The 18036-nt window shown below is 37.6% G+C and overlaps 1 protein-coding gene across 32 annotated transcripts in view; it reads right to left on the bottom strand.

Moving 5' to 3' along the window:
- Mbnl1 (muscleblind like splicing regulator 1) overlaps positions 1-18036 on the bottom strand; it is a 169881-nt gene that overhangs the window by 73933 nt on the left and 77912 nt on the right. Inside the window, exon 1 of one of the 32 annotated variants that reach the window (XM_031373965.1) lies at positions 13729-14278. The exons of the other annotated variants lie outside the window; for them this stretch is intronic. The gene's annotated coding sequence lies outside the window, so the exon portion shown is untranslated. Of the gene's footprint in view, positions 1-13728; positions 14279-18036 lie in introns of those variants that run through there. 32 annotated transcript variants of the gene reach the window in all.

Below are 18036 nucleotides of genomic sequence, written 5' to 3'. Positions count from 1 at the left end.
GAAAGAAAGAAAAGAAAAGAAAAGAAAAGAAAATTATATTGCAAAAAAGAAAAACCTGAATATAAAAATAAGCTATGGAAATGTTTTGTAATGGTGTCATTAATCTCTATGATCCATAAATTTAAATTTGTAATGTTTCAAAACAGATCGCAGCCATCTCCGCAATACAGCCCTAAGAACAAAAAGTTGAACACATTATTATTACAGCCTCACACAGGACAGACCTGGAAGAGAGCATGCTCAGGTGGCTTCTGATTATGTATGCAACAGTAATCTTGTCTCCATCTCCCATCCTCCATTAGTTCCTATCTAGACAGCAATACACTGACCTCCTCCACTCAAACGGAGGAAGACAGTTCTAAGAAATAGCCTCTCCACTTTTCCTGTTCTTTCCGGAAGGATGGAGTATGGCCCCAAGCTCTAACTCACTGGTTCCCAACCTTCCAAATGCTTTGACTCTTTAATGTAGTTCCTCATGTTGTGGTGACATCCACCATAAAGCTATTTTTGTTGTTACTTCATATCTGTAATATGAATAGTGATGTAAGTATATGTGTTTTCCTATATTGTCCTTGAGGGCCAGAAACCCCAGGTGGAGAAACATTGCTCTCACTGATACATACTGTTGTGGGGATTTGTGAGGTGAACCCTGTATTTTGTTATATTTTCAATTTTTAAATTACTATTAGCCCTAAAAGCTAGAACCAATATACTTTGCACTACTTAACATGGCTAAATTATGACAAAAATTCAATAGATCTCTAGAGAATTCCTATTTCTGACTTGAGTTGGCCAAGAAGCATTTGCTTCATAACATCCCCCTGCAATCATGCACCCTTTTAATGAAAACTGGAAGAGGAGAAAACAAAATGCAGTGCCTGTATCAAGTTCTTGGCATTTCCTCTATATCTCTGCATGCAAAACACATCCTCTCCCAGTCTCTGCTGCATTAAGTTGGCACAGGATAATTCTAGCTCAGACAACCTAAGGAGAAATGGGGGCTTCACTTCTGAGCAGAGATAAATAGAAGCCAGTGTTCTCCCAGCTCTGTCAAGGCCTCAGCCACTCTCAAAATTGCATGGTCAATGGAGGTAGGACCAGTTCAGATCTAGGAGGCCCCTGACAATGGAGTGCACTCCTGACAGCTCAAAGACATGCACTGTTCTGAGCCAAGCACTGGTGTTAGGATGAGACCTGTTCACTGAGCTTGCTGTATCTGACACTCTAACAGGAAACATATCTAACATTCACATGTGAGGTCTGGGCTTTAACACAAGGCTTATGTTTACACTTTTGCAAGCAGTCACTCACAAAGCTGACGTACACAGACTTATTAACATAGGACATAACACAAAACATTTCTGTCCATGTATATCCAAAGAACCATAAAATATATTTTATTGTCAAAACTAAGCAGCTATTCCAGAATAAGGAAATGCCAGCACCACAAAGTGTCAGTCCTACCTGCATCTCAGGTAAGTGCTTACACTAGGGACCAATGTGGGATAACATGGAAACATCCTTCAGTGCCTGAGCTCTCAGAGTTGCTGACCAACTATGATGCAGGTCCTCATTCAGAAAAGGTGTTATGAGGAGATAAAACAGAACTTGAAAGCAGGAATGTAAGAGAAACTCCTTTTAACACTCCAGGGAGGCAGGAACAGTCAAGAGAGTGGTTGAAAGACAGAGAGGTAAGCTGGGGCAGAGATGTATTTCACTTTATAAAATGCCCCACCACCCAGGGTAGGAAAGGGCCCTTTGTTCTTATGCTCTCTCAGGAACATCTAAAAAGAAGTAGATTTGTGGAATGGCATGGCAGTGAAGATCAATCAGTATTTTAAGTGATTAAAATCAGTAGCAACATGTGTGCACCTGAAGAAGTATGTGAGTGAATACAGTCAGCTTTATTTACTCAGACTAAATATTCTGTCTTCTCTTTCTATCTTTCCTTTTTTACTATTTTGAAGAGAAATAGAGGAAAGGGTTTGCAAGAAAAATAAAATCAAGTATCTAAATTAAAAACTATAATTTATGCCGGGCGGTGGTGGCGCACGCCTTTAATCCCAGCACTTGGGAGGCAGAGGCAGGCGGATTTCTGAGTTCGAGGCCAGCCTGGTCTACAGAGTGAGTTCCAGGACAGCCAGAGCTATACAGAGAAACCCTGTCTCGAAAAAAAAACAAAAAAAAAAAAAAAAAAAAAAAAAAAAAAAAAAACTATAATTTATATAATTTGGAAATTATAATAGTGATACTTTTCACTTTAAACAAAATGTTGAATCAAAAAAATGTAAAAATAGTAGACAGTATATGCTTAAAACCTTTTTTACAAAAAACAAACAAACAAACAAAGAAACAAAAAACCAAAAAAAAACAGTACCATTAGAAATGAAGTAGAAGTTCAGAGTAATTTCTAGAGGGTATCAAAAATTGACTTCTGAAGCTCAAAATAGGATTGAATATAACAACAATAAGCTGTAAGGAGGCTTTTCCATATGGAGGTCAGTGTGGATGCTTTGTGTGCTGTACCACCTATATATTTCTTAAATATCATTTCAAATACCATTTCATGTAGCCCTGAATTACAGTTGGTACAACTGTCATCTATAATAACATGTGTGAAAACACAGTATGCTCAAATAGCATCAGTATGCCTTGAAGCCAACCATATTAGACTCCTTTACTATGTATTTACATGAGTATAATTTTAAATATTATTATAACAGAAATATATAACTAAACATTAAAGGAGTTCTTAAGATTTCAGAAATATAGCTCAACTGTGAAATTACATCATAATGAAATATTAACAAGTTTTTAATTCTTGAAAAATAACATGAAAGCAAGCCCAACTTTCAGTTTTTAACTTTTGCCATAAGGTAGCCTAGCATATAAATGTAACTATTCTAGTGAAGGTCTGTGCCTTCCTGAGTGCAGAGCAAAGACAGTGACAATAAATGTCTGATATAATAATATCTTATTCATTAGAAATTAAGAATTTGTTTTGGAAAGTGCTACGAAGGTTCACTTAAGTAAGGAGTGTCCAAGCCTTGCATTGTGGTTGTGGGACAGGCCTACAAGGCTCATCTCCTGATAGTCAACTCCCATCCAGTTTCTGAAATCCATTAGAACCCATGAATGGAGAGGTTCAGCCAGTGTGTCTATGGATAGGTCAGGCCCTCTGTCTCACAACATTATGTCAAGGTGAGGCTACATAAAGCAAAGAAAGAGGTAAAAAGATTTAAAGCAATCCATTAACAAAACTTGGACAGAAGCAGTAGATCACAGAGACAAGGACACAGACCCCGAAGGTTTTGAATTGATAATGTAAGAAAAACAATCTTATTACCCAGAATCTCCTTTCTGGTTTCCCTAAGTCAGTGTCTGGTTTATCTTCAAGTTCAAATTCCACAACTCCATATTCTGACCAGCCCCAACTTCGCCCACTTTGTCTAGTCAGGAACTTTTCATACTTTGGCTCTCCACTGATGTTTGTGACCTTACTTAGTGGGGAAAAAAGCTGTAATTGCACTGTTCTTCAACAGCTGAGGTCCCACTGTTCTTCAACAGCTGAGGTTCCACTGTTCTTAGGCAGCTGAGGTTCCACTGTTCTTCAGCAGCTGAGGTTCCACTGTTCTTCAACAGCTGAGGTTCCACAGTTCTTAGGCAGCTGAGGTTCCACTGTTCTTCAACAGCTGAGGTTCCACTGTTCTTCAACAGCTGAGTTCCCACTGTTCTTCAACAGCTGAGGTTCCACTGTTCTTAGGCAGCTGTGGTTCCACTGTTCTTAGGCATCTGTGGTTCCACTGTTCTTCAACAGCTGAGGTTCCACTGTTCTTCAACAGCTGTGGTTCCACTGTTCTTCAACAGCTGAGTTCCACTGTTCTTAGGCAGCTGAGGTTCCTCTGTTCTTCAGCAGCTGAGGTTCCACTGTTCTTTAGCAGCTGAGGTTGCACTGTTCTTCAACAGCTGAGGTTCCACCATTCTTCAGCACCTGAGGTTCCACCGTTCTTCAACAGCTGAGGTTCCACCGTTCTTCAACAGCTGAGGTTCCACTGTTCATCAGCAGCTTTCTCCATAGTGCTATGTTTGCAGCTGACATCTACTTCTATTCCTAAACAGTATCTAAGAAATCATACCACCAAATTCACATGCAATACAAATGGGGGAAACTCATAAGGCTCCAAACCCTGGAAGATCTACAGGGAATTAAGTTACTGAGATGAGACTCAGTCTTCTCCAGGGATGAGGACCCAAGAGGTCAGCTCTAAACACACACACACACACACACACACACACATACACACACACACACACCAAATATAATTAAAAAAATAAGAGGTCAGGAATTTGAGGAGTGGAAGAGAGATGAGAAAAATTGGAGGAAAAAGGAGGAAAATGTTATAAATACTGTATTCAATTCATGTATTAAATTCTCAATAAATGTTCTTAATGAATGTTTCCTATCTTAAGAAAGATAATGTCCCATACCCACTTATCAACATTCTAATCCTTGGGGTTATTACCTGGTACTTTTTCTTACCACCATACTGAAAAAGAAGCAACACTAGTATATAATACAAAACATTTACTGCACCTACTTTATAAGTGCCACTATTTTCAACACACTGTCTACTTTCCTGAAATACACAAAAGTGAACTGTGTGATTTTATTAAGACTGAAGACTATGAAAAATAGGAACTAAATGGTTATTAGGATGCATAAGAAATGACAACCAGCCTTCCTCCTTCAGTTCTTCCCTCTAGGCAGAACACAGTACAGCACAGATGAACACAGAAGCTAGGGCTTTGATAAGCTGCTTGTGTAAAAGCGCAAAGCATCTTTTTCTTTTTTCATTTAATAGTGAAATGTAACATTAAGTTACTAATTTAGAGTAATCAGAAATGAACTTTCATTAACTCTAGTTACTAAAATGATTTCTGTATTCTTTTTCAATACTAAGCATTTTATTCACCTATGAATCAACACAGTACAAGTACAAAACCTAACTCTATACCAAGCTAAGTAAAGGCAATGGCTTAAAATACCTGCACGGTAAGCAGTCAAACAAACAAACAAACAAACAAAAAACATTATTTAGATGTTTTGAGTGTTGCCAGAGCTCTCTCGTTAGATGCTCCCTTTAAAATAATCATAACTATGCTAAGCTTCTAGTACACACTGAGCAGAATCTCTTTCTCAATATTCAACCTCGGTTCCTTCCTGCAGTCAGACTTAGTTCAACAATGTCCTAAGATATTCCACAAGCCCAACTCTCTTAGCAGCAATAGTTAATCTGTAATCTCAACCTTTGCTTAAAAAGTATTGCTCTTGGTATTCCTTTACTAAAAATTGCCACCAACACCAAATGAAGTGGGGCACAACACATTAATACCTTTTAAACCAATATAATCTTATTAAACCACTTCTATGGGCTATTTTTAGGATGCGATCAGTTGAACTAGTATTTACTTTTCTCAAAATAGCCTCCTCGATTAGGATCTGTGTTTCCTTGTCCAATTCTAAAACCTCTACACATGCAGGATAATCCAACCCACAGAAGCAGTATCAATCAAACAGCCCTGGCCCTGCTGCAGAAACTAGCAACTCCCACACAAAAATGAGGAATTCCACTGAACGTTTTTCAATAAATTTTGTGGCACTTGAAACTGAGTTCTTTTCCTCAAAATAATAAAGAGACATAACACACAGCTAATAAATTTCATCATTCATTTGTCCACCCAGATAAATTTTTACTTGCTTATTCACTTATTCACTAACAGACATTTGGCATATCCAGCCATTTTAGGAAACTACATCCTACAGTCTCTAGTGTTAGCTAAAAATACATTTTCTTCATTGGGGCAGATGGTTCTGTCTTCTATACACTATCTTCCCCCTATTACATTACTTTCTCACTTAGGAAATATGTGTGAAATTCCTTAGGACCAAATTTTAAATATCACCTGCCTTTTTAAAAAAAAATATATATATGATTTAGCTAAATGGAAAACAGAGTTGGAACTCTTCTCCTTATTCTAAACAGGTGGAAAATTTACACTATGAATTCTAAAAATAATTATCTTTTCCATTTTAATGTTCACAAGGAATGGTAAAACTAAGGGGAAAGACGGGCTTAAACCTGCTTCTAAACCTCCATTCACTCTGCATCGCTTCTGGAAGACCAGGAGTTCTTCACAAGCTGTCCAGGGCAGTTCATTAGCTCTGTGCAGCTTGGGGAAGCAAGATGGGAGCGCCTCAGAAGACTCAGTCATTTAGGCAGCACTGTGGAAAACCTAAACTCCCTGAGAAAGCTGGGGAACTCTCTCCACGTTCAGGCTTAGCTTCCTGACTTCTTACCCGACTTCCAGTCTCCTTCACACTAAGGCTCTTGGATTCCTATGAAAACTCCAAGAATATTAAAAACCTTCAGTAGAAACTAACCTGTCTTCAAATAAATCAGCATATATAAATATATGAATTCCTAACAGAAAAAAAAAAAAACCATTGAAAACATGAAACCTAAATGCAATGTAATTTTTTTTTTCTTTTTTTTTCTTTTTTTTGGTTTTTCGAGACAGGGTTTCTCTGAGTAGCCCTGGCTGTCCTGGAACTCACTCTGTAGACCAGGTTGGCCTCGAACTCAGAAATCTACCTGCCTCTGTCTCCCAAGTGCTGGGATTAAAGGCATGCGCCACCACCACCTGGCGCAATGTAGTTTTAAAATGGAAAATTTATAATTTAAATATTATTAGAAAGATAATTTCAATCCAATTTAAGGAACTATAAAATATTATTTTTACAAAGATAGTATCAGTTTTAAAGTAATCAAGTCTCTGGGTTATTATTTTCTTTCTTTTGCTGTTGTTATATGTGTCTACAGCATAGGGGTTCTATGTATCTTAAGTAGGGCTTGATATGCTAAGCAATCATTGTCTAACCTCAACACTTAAAAAAGTATTTTCTTTTTAATTTTGATACAAGGCTTTTGGTTAAATTGATCAGGTTGGAGAATTTGCTCTGTAGGCCAAGCAGGCTTTGTATTGCCTGCTTCAACCTCACACATAGTAGGGATTACAGGACTATGACACTAAGCCCAGCTTCAAATTTCTGTTGTTTGTTTTAAATGTTACTTTGACCTCAGTAAAAATGTTTTTAAAATAATTTTTGTTCTAGAATGGTTCTAAATCAACTACCTCTGGGCTGTGATGCCCTTTTCAAGGGATCTGTGTCTACAACGCAATCTTAACAGTATATGAATAAAGTTAAAAGTATTTTTTTGTTAGGTGAATTTTATGAAGCATTTGCAAACGTTAGAATAATTGCAAAGTTATAGTGATATATAAAAAACAAGCTCAATCTTTCAAAATCAGACTTTGAAAATAAAAGAATATAATCCTATTTTCTTAAGTTTGGATGGATCATGGGTGGAGGCTGGATAAACCATGTCCCACACCCATTGCACTAAGTTGTCATGAGGGCCTTCTACCACAGGCTTGGAGAACAAGACAGATTGGGAAGCTTACGCTATATCAGTGCTTTCAATGGAGATTCTCTGACCTCCTTTCTGGCCCACCTACACTTTTTGAAGTGCATTATAATATTGGCTTCAAATAGCCTAGGCAAACTTCAAAATATTACTGCAGAGCTACATTTTCCTAACCTGAAAATAGCCATCAGGAGGTCTAATAAGAAACTAACACTCAAGTTACTCCATAAAATATACTAGTATCCCTATATAGGTAGTAAGTGTGACAGTCACCAGGCTTATTCCAAATGACAATAGCAAAGGAAAAAAATCTATAAAGGAACCCTTTACCAGAAAACTGAGTACAATGTGGAGAAAATAAAGAAGGAATGTTCCAAATTTAATGCACCTGGTTTGTGATAGGTGAAGTATCTGAATATTCAGGGTTCTAAGAAGATCACCATTGTGTAAAGGCCACCTGTGTGGTGGAAACATGCAGGGCTGACCTTGCATAGATTCCGTCGGGGAATGGTAACCTTTTCCAAGGGGCACTCCTGAAACAACAAACCACTGTCGAGGACTTGGCATGATTTCTTTCTCTAGCTTAGCTCTCTGCCCCGTGATGGTGAACTCAGGCTACTGTACAGGTCTAACTTCTAGATAGGATGAATTCTTATTATGTCCAGTTTTTTCATCTCAGACTCATTTCCCTCAGTTCTCTCTTATTAAAAAAGAAGTTAAAAGAAAACAACCGCTTACTCGTTATTTGGTATATTCTAGTCATGGCTTGATGTGACTCAAATTTCTATGTAATCCTCAAAGAATCCTATCATGTATTATTATACCTACTGCAAAGACTAATACCTACTAGCGTCTCCTAATGTAATGCAATCAAGTAACTTCCCAGGGCGGCACAACCATTACATGATAAATCTAGGGTTTCCAGGCTTCTCTGGATCTGGAACTGATTTTCTTAACCACAAAGCCAAACTAGACCATTTCTAACTGTTAAAAATGGCATAATATTTCTGTAATTTATATCTTATATGGTCTAAATGTTTATATTCACTTTATAATATGTTGACCCTTCGCATCAAAATTTTCCTTCTCATGACAAAAGTCTCCTTAGGGAGAGACCTCACTGATTTTGTTTATACCATGCTATCTTATATTTATAACAGAGCAGCATAAAGCAAATTAAATTGCCGTGAACACATCCTTTGACAAAGAATTAGGATGGGGAAGCTTGCATCCTATATATCTAAGAGTTTTTCACATGTGAAAGATTTTATAATGGGTTTCTTTTTTTTTCTTTTTTTAGTTAATATGTACTACTTCAATAATATCTCCAAATTATAGTCTAGTTAAAACACAAATGGCAAACTGCCAACAAAACTTAAAAGCAGGTACTAGAAAATAAGAAACAAAGTAAAAAAGAAAACACGCCATGGGTTAAGTGAAGTAAGACAGCCTTGCCATCACCTTGAAACTCAGAGACAACCAAAAGCAAAATGGAGAGGCCTATACACAGCTACATTTGCAACAATAATAGTGGCCCAGATGAGGTGCACATGTTCTAAGTTTGCTTCATTCACACTCAATTCTATGTTTACCTTCACATCCATGTATGTTTGTCTAGCAAAATATTTTGAAATGTGCAGTCAATTTAAGTTTGTTCTGATGATATTCTGGAAAGTTCAGCACTATCTTAATCTTACTGAAGTACTGCTGCAACATATGGTCTTTTTCAAATTAAGATACAAATGTTCCTGGAACATTTGCTCATGTGGTTTGATTTTTACTCTCATCTGATATTTTCTAAACATGCTCTTTTCGGGTGACAGCATACACTCACCAGGATTTGGATACAAGGAGTGACTACATGGCGCCTAGACATTCAATTCCCTCTTCTATGCAACTGAAATCCCTCCTGTAGCAGCCAATGAATGGTGCTGGTCCTTACCCCTTTGTGTGTGGCCACAAATACTAACCAGGAAGTGAAGTGTTCGATTATAGCATCCTGGGAAGGAGAGCAGCCCAAAGTAGTATCAGTTTTTGCCTTGAGGTTTTAGTTGTATCAACACAAAGTATTTGGTTTGAAATGAAGCATTTTCCTTTGTTCTTTTAAGTTTTCTTGTTTCCATAAAGGATAAGAGATGCCTTTCCCTCACTCTATCTGTATATAAATATCAAAAGATCAGTGAGAGTTTTATTACAAAACAAATATCAATGCTGTTCCAATAATTCTCCATAAGTATTTCAGCTTTTAGAATTATACTCTTTCTCTGTCATCCACATAACTCCATTACTTTATGTGTTGCAAATTACAGTTTTACAATATTGTACATTTAAACCATATTTTGAGAATTTCTTAATGAAGACATACACCAATGATATATTTCTAATAGTTTTTCCCTGCATATTCTGGCACTAAATTGAGTTCTAATGACAGAAATACTTTTCAGCATGAAAAACATAAACAAAGTATAGGTCAGTTCCTTTACCTCTCCATTCTCCAACTGTAATGTGTGCTCATGAGTAATGCTGAACATTTTACTCCTGTGCTAACAGATATGTTGCAGGTTTCACTTTTTCTACATCCTTGTCTAGGCATCAAAAGATACAAACACAAAGCTCTCCCAACCTGCAGCATCTGTCCTAATTTGCCCCTTCATTTGGACTGAGCCTTGAGTCCCCACATCTACACCAGATCCTTGTTTTCTAATCACTTTGGTATACCATTAGACTCTAAAGTTGGTCTTCTTACCCAGTTCTGCAATACATTTTCTTTACCTTAATTAAACATATGTTGAATGTCTATTTCTTTCCTAGACATCATACTGAGATTATAAATCAATACATAAACATTCTTGGCCTCAAGCTTTTCGAAGTCCAGTAAGGGATGTCAAAGAGCAGCAAGATCTTCACTAAAAAAGCAAAAACAATACACACCCACACACACCCACACAGACACACACACACACAGACACACACGCACACACGCCCATACACCTTAAATCCGTACAATGGCTACCTACCATTCAAAGCTAAATTCTGACATTTCAGTTTGGATGAGTCTTTCTCTTCAGGATGAGCCCACAGTGCTAGTTTGTGCTCTGCTTCAGAGAAAAAAGATCAAAAGAATATTCTATCACCTGTGCAACTGGCATTACTCTTATTACCTGGGACACTCCAGTGTTACAAACAAACATCAGGTAAGATGAAAAGAACTTCCGCCCCTTCTCCAATTATTTGCATTCATTCTTTGACATTTCCCTCCCTTCCCACTGCCAGTCTATGTCATGGCACGACATCTTGGTTCTTGGAGAATGGAAGACCTATCCATCTGTAGATGGTTTTCACTAACCAGAGCTGTCCATCTGATAGATACTATGCTTTTGAAGAGGTGTTTATATCTCAGTCAACTGTTAATAAAAGCCAGTAGTTATTTGAGACTATGATTTCATATGTATCATTTAATGTCTGTGATTAGTTGAGAGTATGACCTTTGTTTTGAAGTTTCTCAGCATGCTGTGTGTACATGTGCTTGTATCTTCTTCCATTCTTATGTACTATTTTATTCAGAGAGACTTGTGTTTCAGTTGTGACTCAATCCTTTTCTAGCAGTGTGACCTTGGAAAAATTACATAGTAACATCCACACGTTTGCCATTTTCTGTATGCTAGCCACTGTGCTAAGTACTGGCACAAGCTGTTTCATTAAATCAAATCTTCATAAAAACTCTGACAAGGAGATAATGTTATTCATATATTAGAGAGGGTGAGACTACAGCCGAAGAAGACTTTAAGTAAACATCCCAAGGTCACAAAGCCAGATAGGCAATAAGAGCCTGGAATGACCTGGATGGGGGCTGTGTTGATTCTCCTTGATGGCACTGAGCTATTCAAAGGATGAGGAGAGAAGGGGGCATTGGATGCCCAGAGTGCTCAAATATCAGACAGAATCTGCATCTATGCTTTCTGGTGTCAGTGAGCCCTGGAGTGAAGAGTGTGGTAGGCTGTTCAACTTCATAAAGCCTCAGTTTCCTCATCCCCATGGTGCACTAAAAATAGTATCTTGGGTACCTTTCTGCTGTATTGACTAATTCCATCTGAAAATGTCTTACAGATATAAATGATCTCCCATTACCCTCCTCCCTCTTCTCTTCTCCCTCTCATCGCTATCTCAAGTTTTCTAGAGAAAAATTATGTGATTTCTAAGGTAGGCAATTTATAAAATATGAAAGTTAACTAAAAAAGTTAACTAAAAGATTATTTTAATTCTATAAAACTAACCAATAAGCTTTTTGTTCCACATAAGCTAGATAATAAATAGGAATGCTTTGCTCTTGAACAACAAAACTTTATAAATGAACAAAAATGTCAGCAGCCAGTCACAGCCCTATAGTCATCATTCCATTCAGTAGAAACATAGGTCCGTTCTTTTTTTCCTTTTCTGCATGGACATGTCTAATGAAGGTTGCATACTTTGACTTCCTTATTACATAAAATAAACTAAGTAATAAAAGCATTATAGTTGCGTATTTCAGCATCTACTGTAAACATTCTGCCTGCTCCCCTGTTTGGAGGTCTCCGCTGCACAGAGGGAGAGGAAACATGGGTAGACAAGCACAAATTCCAAGCTCATCTGAGTTCTGCAGAAACACTCTAACTGGGCTCTGGGCCTTACTCTGAGAACAGGCCCATGCACCACAGGCTTACAATGAACAAGAAAACTATACTCTTTCTGCAATAATGATCATTCATAATTAATTTACAAGTTTTTTCGTTATTTTTAAGAGTTCACATTCTTATGTTCATCTGGTTCCTCATCCTATAGGGCAATAAGATATCTGAAGAAATGTAAGGGAGGTGTACTCAAGACACATTCAATCATAAATCAAACTCCAGCCTTAGACGTCATATCAAGTTTTTTTGTTTTATTTGATGACTAAATGAGTTGCATTTTTTTAACTGCAAGCTCATTATAATCATTGTTCTCATTAAGAGTAAGAACAATAAAATGCCACTTTTGTGTTTTTGCATAAGAAACCAATATGTATTTTAACTCACTATAAAGACTTCAAAACATTCTATTCAGTTATTCTTTGCAGTCTGGAGGGAATATAGCATAGGACAGAATAGAAATAAATACTATTCAAAATATTTTCAGTTTGTAAAGTTCTTGGTAAGCATATATTTTACTTTTAGTACTAAATCTGGGTTGGTTTTGGAAAGAAGAACCTTAATTTCAGTGATAGAGTAAGGCTGAAGTCAGAGAGTCAGCTCACGGGTTAGTGCCTGTGAAGCGCGGGGTGAAGAGTAAGTTAGAAACAATTTAGGAGACTGGCTTTGTGCTAGGTCTGAGCTTCTGAGCACAGGGTTTGTACTGCTGCCTTCCCACAACTTGGAAACAGAGAACACTAGCACCTAATACAGTCTCTTTACGCAGTCCCAGGTGCATGTTCCAGGAAGAACACTGTAAATAGGCCTATGTTATAATCCCACTTGTAATCCAGGCACTGCTGACTGGGAGACAGAAGATCACTAAGTGTTGGGGCTGGCTGGATTGTAAGAGTTAATTTCAGAAGGGCCTTGGCTGTACTACAAGACCATCTTAAAAAAAAAAAAAGAGAGAGAGAGAGAGAGAGAGAGATGGAAGGAAAGACAGAGAGGGAGAGAAATAAAGCCTAAGAGGGAAGAGGCTGTTGCTTTGTTCCAGGGCTTGAACATGCGGCAGGAACTCCAGCAAGGGACAGTGAGTGCTCTAGCAGTACCCGGACGACAGAGCTGCACTTCTGCTTCCCAGGCAGAATGTAAGGAAACACTCATTTAATACGTTTTTGGTTTTAAATATTAATGGCAAGCTAACTAAAATACAGGCACCTTTGTGAAATAAAGGATTACTACTTTATTTTTTAATACTTTAAACCCCCAAAACAATCTTACTAAATACACAATGATGACTATAACATGGAAAAACAAAATGCTTCAAAATTCCAACTCAAATCATTTAATACAATACTTTAAAATCTGTCCAATGCCAATATTTAATAGGGGTAAAACAGAATAGCAATGTAAAACTCACCCAGAACCACCCGCCTCCAAGAAGTATTTGCAATAAGTAGTGGCCCAATGCAGGACAGGATTGTATATGTTATCATAGTTCTGTAAGTATTCTCTACTAAAATCCATTTACATTAACCCATACCCGGTGGTTTTGTTTTCTATGGAACTGCTTCCTAGAGAAATCGGAATCTTACCTTCACATATCTTCTGGAGAAGTTTCCAGGCGTACTCTGAAAATCCTTGAGGTCTATGTCAACAGCCACTCTCTTCCTCCCAAGGCCTTAGAAGTTGGAGAAATCCCAACACCTGCTGCTACCACTGAGTGTAGAGGCTAGGAAAGTTTTAGGGTTTGGATAGCAGGACCACTGAGCCACAGCCAAAGCTCGGGATGCCTTAGCAACTGAAAGCAAGTGTAGAGGGCTCTGTGGTACCCAGCACAGAGCTCAATCGTAGCAGCAGGGGGAAGAATATTCTCCACCCTCACAAGGGTTTGGACGCAGCCAACCAGGGACCGCGGTTCTGCCAAGGGCCAGTGCCAAGGAGGTAGAGACATGACCAGCCAGCACAAGACCCTGGGAGATGAGCAGCAACCAGCACAGAGCTCAGGTAGCGATTGAGAAGAATCACCAAGGTTCCCACCAGAACACAAGAAGCAATGGAAAAGGGCAACAAAATACATGGGGGCAGCCATTCACGCATCCCACGAAAAGCCAAAACATGGATGGAGGGGGTGGAGATCTAGTTCTAGAAAGAAAAGTGGGGGACACGTGTTATAGCATGCCTGCTGGACTAACGTTAACAATTCCAAAGTCGCATGATATTACTATGCCCTGTCATTACAACCTTAATATTATATTAATTTATAAATGTAAAAAAAAGAAAAAAGAAAAATCCCAGGAAGCTGGTCCACAGGCAAGAGGTAGAAAGCCAAAGCTGTCTAGAATTGGAAGAGAAAATAGGAAGACAGAGAGATTAAACTTAATTAGTTTTTTTAATCTTCTTGAGAAAAATAATTACTTTCTAATTGTGCAACACATATATTGCATCAAGTTCATCACTTTCAGCCAGAGCCAGATGAGAGTGAATGGGGAGTTTGATGAAGAAAAGAATTTGGTAGAAAAGAGGCAGGTGTTCCAGTGGTGTACAAGCTGGAGAAGAGCAAGAGATGGAGTTAAGGAAGGAAAACTGGAGGGAAAGCAAGTGTGTCAGTTCAGTGGGGAGACGCTCTAATGTACAAGACTCTGCTAACTGCTGTGCCTCACACCACAGCACTTCCCATGAAGGTGCAGAGAGCTTGGTACCTAGGATGCATGGCTCTGCACTCCCATCAGCCTTGAGGAGCTTACACTGAGCTGCTTACGATGAACTCAAGAGCTAGATCATGGAGGAGACAGATCTCAGGGTGACTCTGTTTGGTAAGCTGGATGAAACTTGGACACTAAGTAGAAGCAATGAGAATTATATCTAATATACTGTTAATTATACCTAATATATAGCAAATGAAAATAACTAAGATAACTTAGGCATTCTGACTTTTTAAAATTAGAAGCAAGTTAGCTATGCAGAGTATTTTAGACTTGCTTTAGACATTTGAACATAGGTGTGAAAAGACTCTATTACATAATAGCAGTTATGTGTGAGTAACTCTTCACTTTGTTATCAACTTCAAATTCAGAGCAACTAAAATCTAATAATATTTCATTTAGTTGGTATATAAAACCTCAAGTAATTTGGGACTATTTAAAATAGTATTTTTAAAACAAAAGTTAAATTCTCTTCCTCATTTCCAATATACACAGTTAAAAAATAAATGAAATGAATCCCTTTATTTGAGGGAGGGTAAGTCCAATTACTGTTTTTAGAAAATTATCGTGTATGTGTGTGTGTGTGTGTGTGTGTGTATATGAATGCACATGCATGGCATGTGTAGGCACATGTGCCATGGCATATACAAGGAGGGCAGAGGACTTATATATGAAATCTGTCCTTCTGTCCTTCTACTTGTTTGTAAGTTCTGGGGATGACTGTGGATCTCCAAGATTTTTGAGAAAATACCTTTTGTACACAAAGATACCTTGCAAAGCCTCTATGCTCCCCTGTAACAACCCTGCTTCAGTACACTTAAATTCTGATTTGAATGTGGTCTTAACATTTCCAGACATTGAATCACCAAGGAAGGCTTAAGAAACAGTGGCTAAACCCTGACGTCAGGAGGAGGGAGGGCTATCTCTTCCATAATGTGGTCACTTGAGGTAAAATTCAACAGATCAATTTTACTTTGCACTACTGCACTTACATTTTTCAATACCATCTAAATAAAGCATTAATAAGAACTTATTGAAGCAAATAGTGATCTAAAATGGGAAAATTAATGTATTTATTTATAAACCTCTTAGGCCACATGTATGTCATTCAGTAGAAACAAAAACTAGTTGTGTTGTATAAATAAAATGTCCTAGTAAATAAGTTAAAGCATAAAGCATTTGAATAAATATTAAGCACTAAATACTACTATGAAATACATCAAAACCTATATCCTACTACCACCTACATAATACCATAAAGAGACAGAGAATGCTAATGATGGGATGGAGGTGCCAACTCTTAAAGGCTAAAGGGCTAACCTTGCTAAAAGTAAAAAGAAATATAATCATGTTTCTTTCTATGTCACTTCACAGAATCTTTACTAGTTAAGTTCTCAAATGTAATTATTACAGTTTTTAGAGAATATATCTTAAACATCTATCAATATAGGATGATTATGCTAGGAACATTTGCAGTCTATAGACTTACAAAAACTTACAATTAGTATTTCTTCCAATTAATGAAGTGAACAGACAGGTAATGGGTACCTTATTAGTATCTGAGACGAATTAGGGTAAATATACCATTACATCAAAAATGAACTGTATTTTGAAGATAGAAAATACTAGCTCATTCAGAGTATTAATGCATAAATACTACAGAAAGATAAAGCCTGTACAACTATTCAATTCATATGAGCATATACTATACTAATTTGCTTAGATAATTATCTCTGTTTGAAAATAACATTTCTGGCAAAAATCATGGACATCAATTAATTTCATTTAAAATCTATACCTAACTAGTATGAATAAAGCAGAAATACAATTAGAAATGAAAAAAAAATAATCACTTTCATCTAAGGAAGTATAACTGTGACTCAAGTAAAGGACAGATGAAGAAGAGATTTAAACACTCTATGGAGACATATATCCCACTTGCTGAACTGCCAGTCGGTTTGAGAAGCAGCCTAATGTAGATGTGAGTAAATGCCAACAGTACTCAGGAAACGTAAGCAGGCTACCGATCACAGCACTAAAGTGTGCAACATGCTCCCAAAGTTCACAGCCTCAGAGGTTCTCTTCCCATGGCATGCCTCACTTTAGCTTAGCTAATTGGCTTCTAGTTTCCCTCACTCCCTCACCAGCATCTATCAGCCAACTCTATACTTCATCTTCAATGGATAATATACACTTTCTGCTTGCCAAGATGCCATGAAAAGGACCCAAGCTGGATCCCTTCAGCAATACCTCTTGTGTAACTGCTATGGAATTGAGAGCTAGGGGTTTGCTGGTCAGCCATGCTTCCATTTCTCAGTATCAGCAGCAGGGCTGGCAACTGTAGCTTGAGTATTGTCTGCTCCACACCCAGCAGGACGTTAGCCACAACATTATTGTTGACTCCACACCCACAGACTACCTGTGTAGTCTGTTTGGTGTTTGCACATATCCCACACCCAGTGTCAAGACAGGGGTCTTCCTGTGATCATACCTAAATCTTCTCTCCAAACAAGTGATATAAACACTGTTATTATGAGATACTCAGTTTCCAATTCTATACAGAAAACTGCTCTCAGAAGTTGATCTTACAGCAACCTCACTAGTCCTTTCATAATTTCTATATTTCTTCCTCATTCCTAGTAAGAAATTAACTTCCCTAAAACCTGTCATTGAAAGAAACTTACCATGTAAGATAATTGCTACCCTGAAAGTTTGCTCAATTTTAAAATCTACTCTTATCTGCCTTCCTGGCATAGAAACAGTTTTCAAAAGTTACTGTTTTCATAATCTGTACAACACTCTGACTACATGGGGAGACATCAGTTCTTGTAACTTTTACAGAATGGGCAATGCTTCTCTGTTCCCTTATTTATTTTCATTCTGACGTTATGGATCATTTCTTTTCACCAGATATGATTGGGCAATGGCATGTAGGAGCATTAGCAAGGTATTTAGATGATGTGCTTGAAATTCAATACAAGAGATAGAAAAGATAACTATATTTATTTCTTAAGAATTTAAAAACTTCAGGAGGAAAAGAAAAAGGTTAACATATTTCTATCACAGACCTTTTAGAGAATTATGAACCCTAATGCATGAATTCTCTACATAGTAGAAAACTGGCCTTATTGGTGAAACTGCAAACTTGTGAACCAAGACTCTTGGCATGTTTCTCAGGTGTTTTACATCAACATAGCA

Source organism: Mastomys coucha, unplaced genomic scaffold, assembly GCF_008632895.1.
Source record: "Mastomys coucha isolate ucsf_1 unplaced genomic scaffold, UCSF_Mcou_1 pScaffold16, whole genome shotgun sequence".
NCBI lineage: Eukaryota > Metazoa > Chordata > Mammalia > Rodentia > Muridae > Mastomys > Mastomys coucha.
This window is presented reverse-complemented; position numbering and strand designations above follow the sequence as displayed.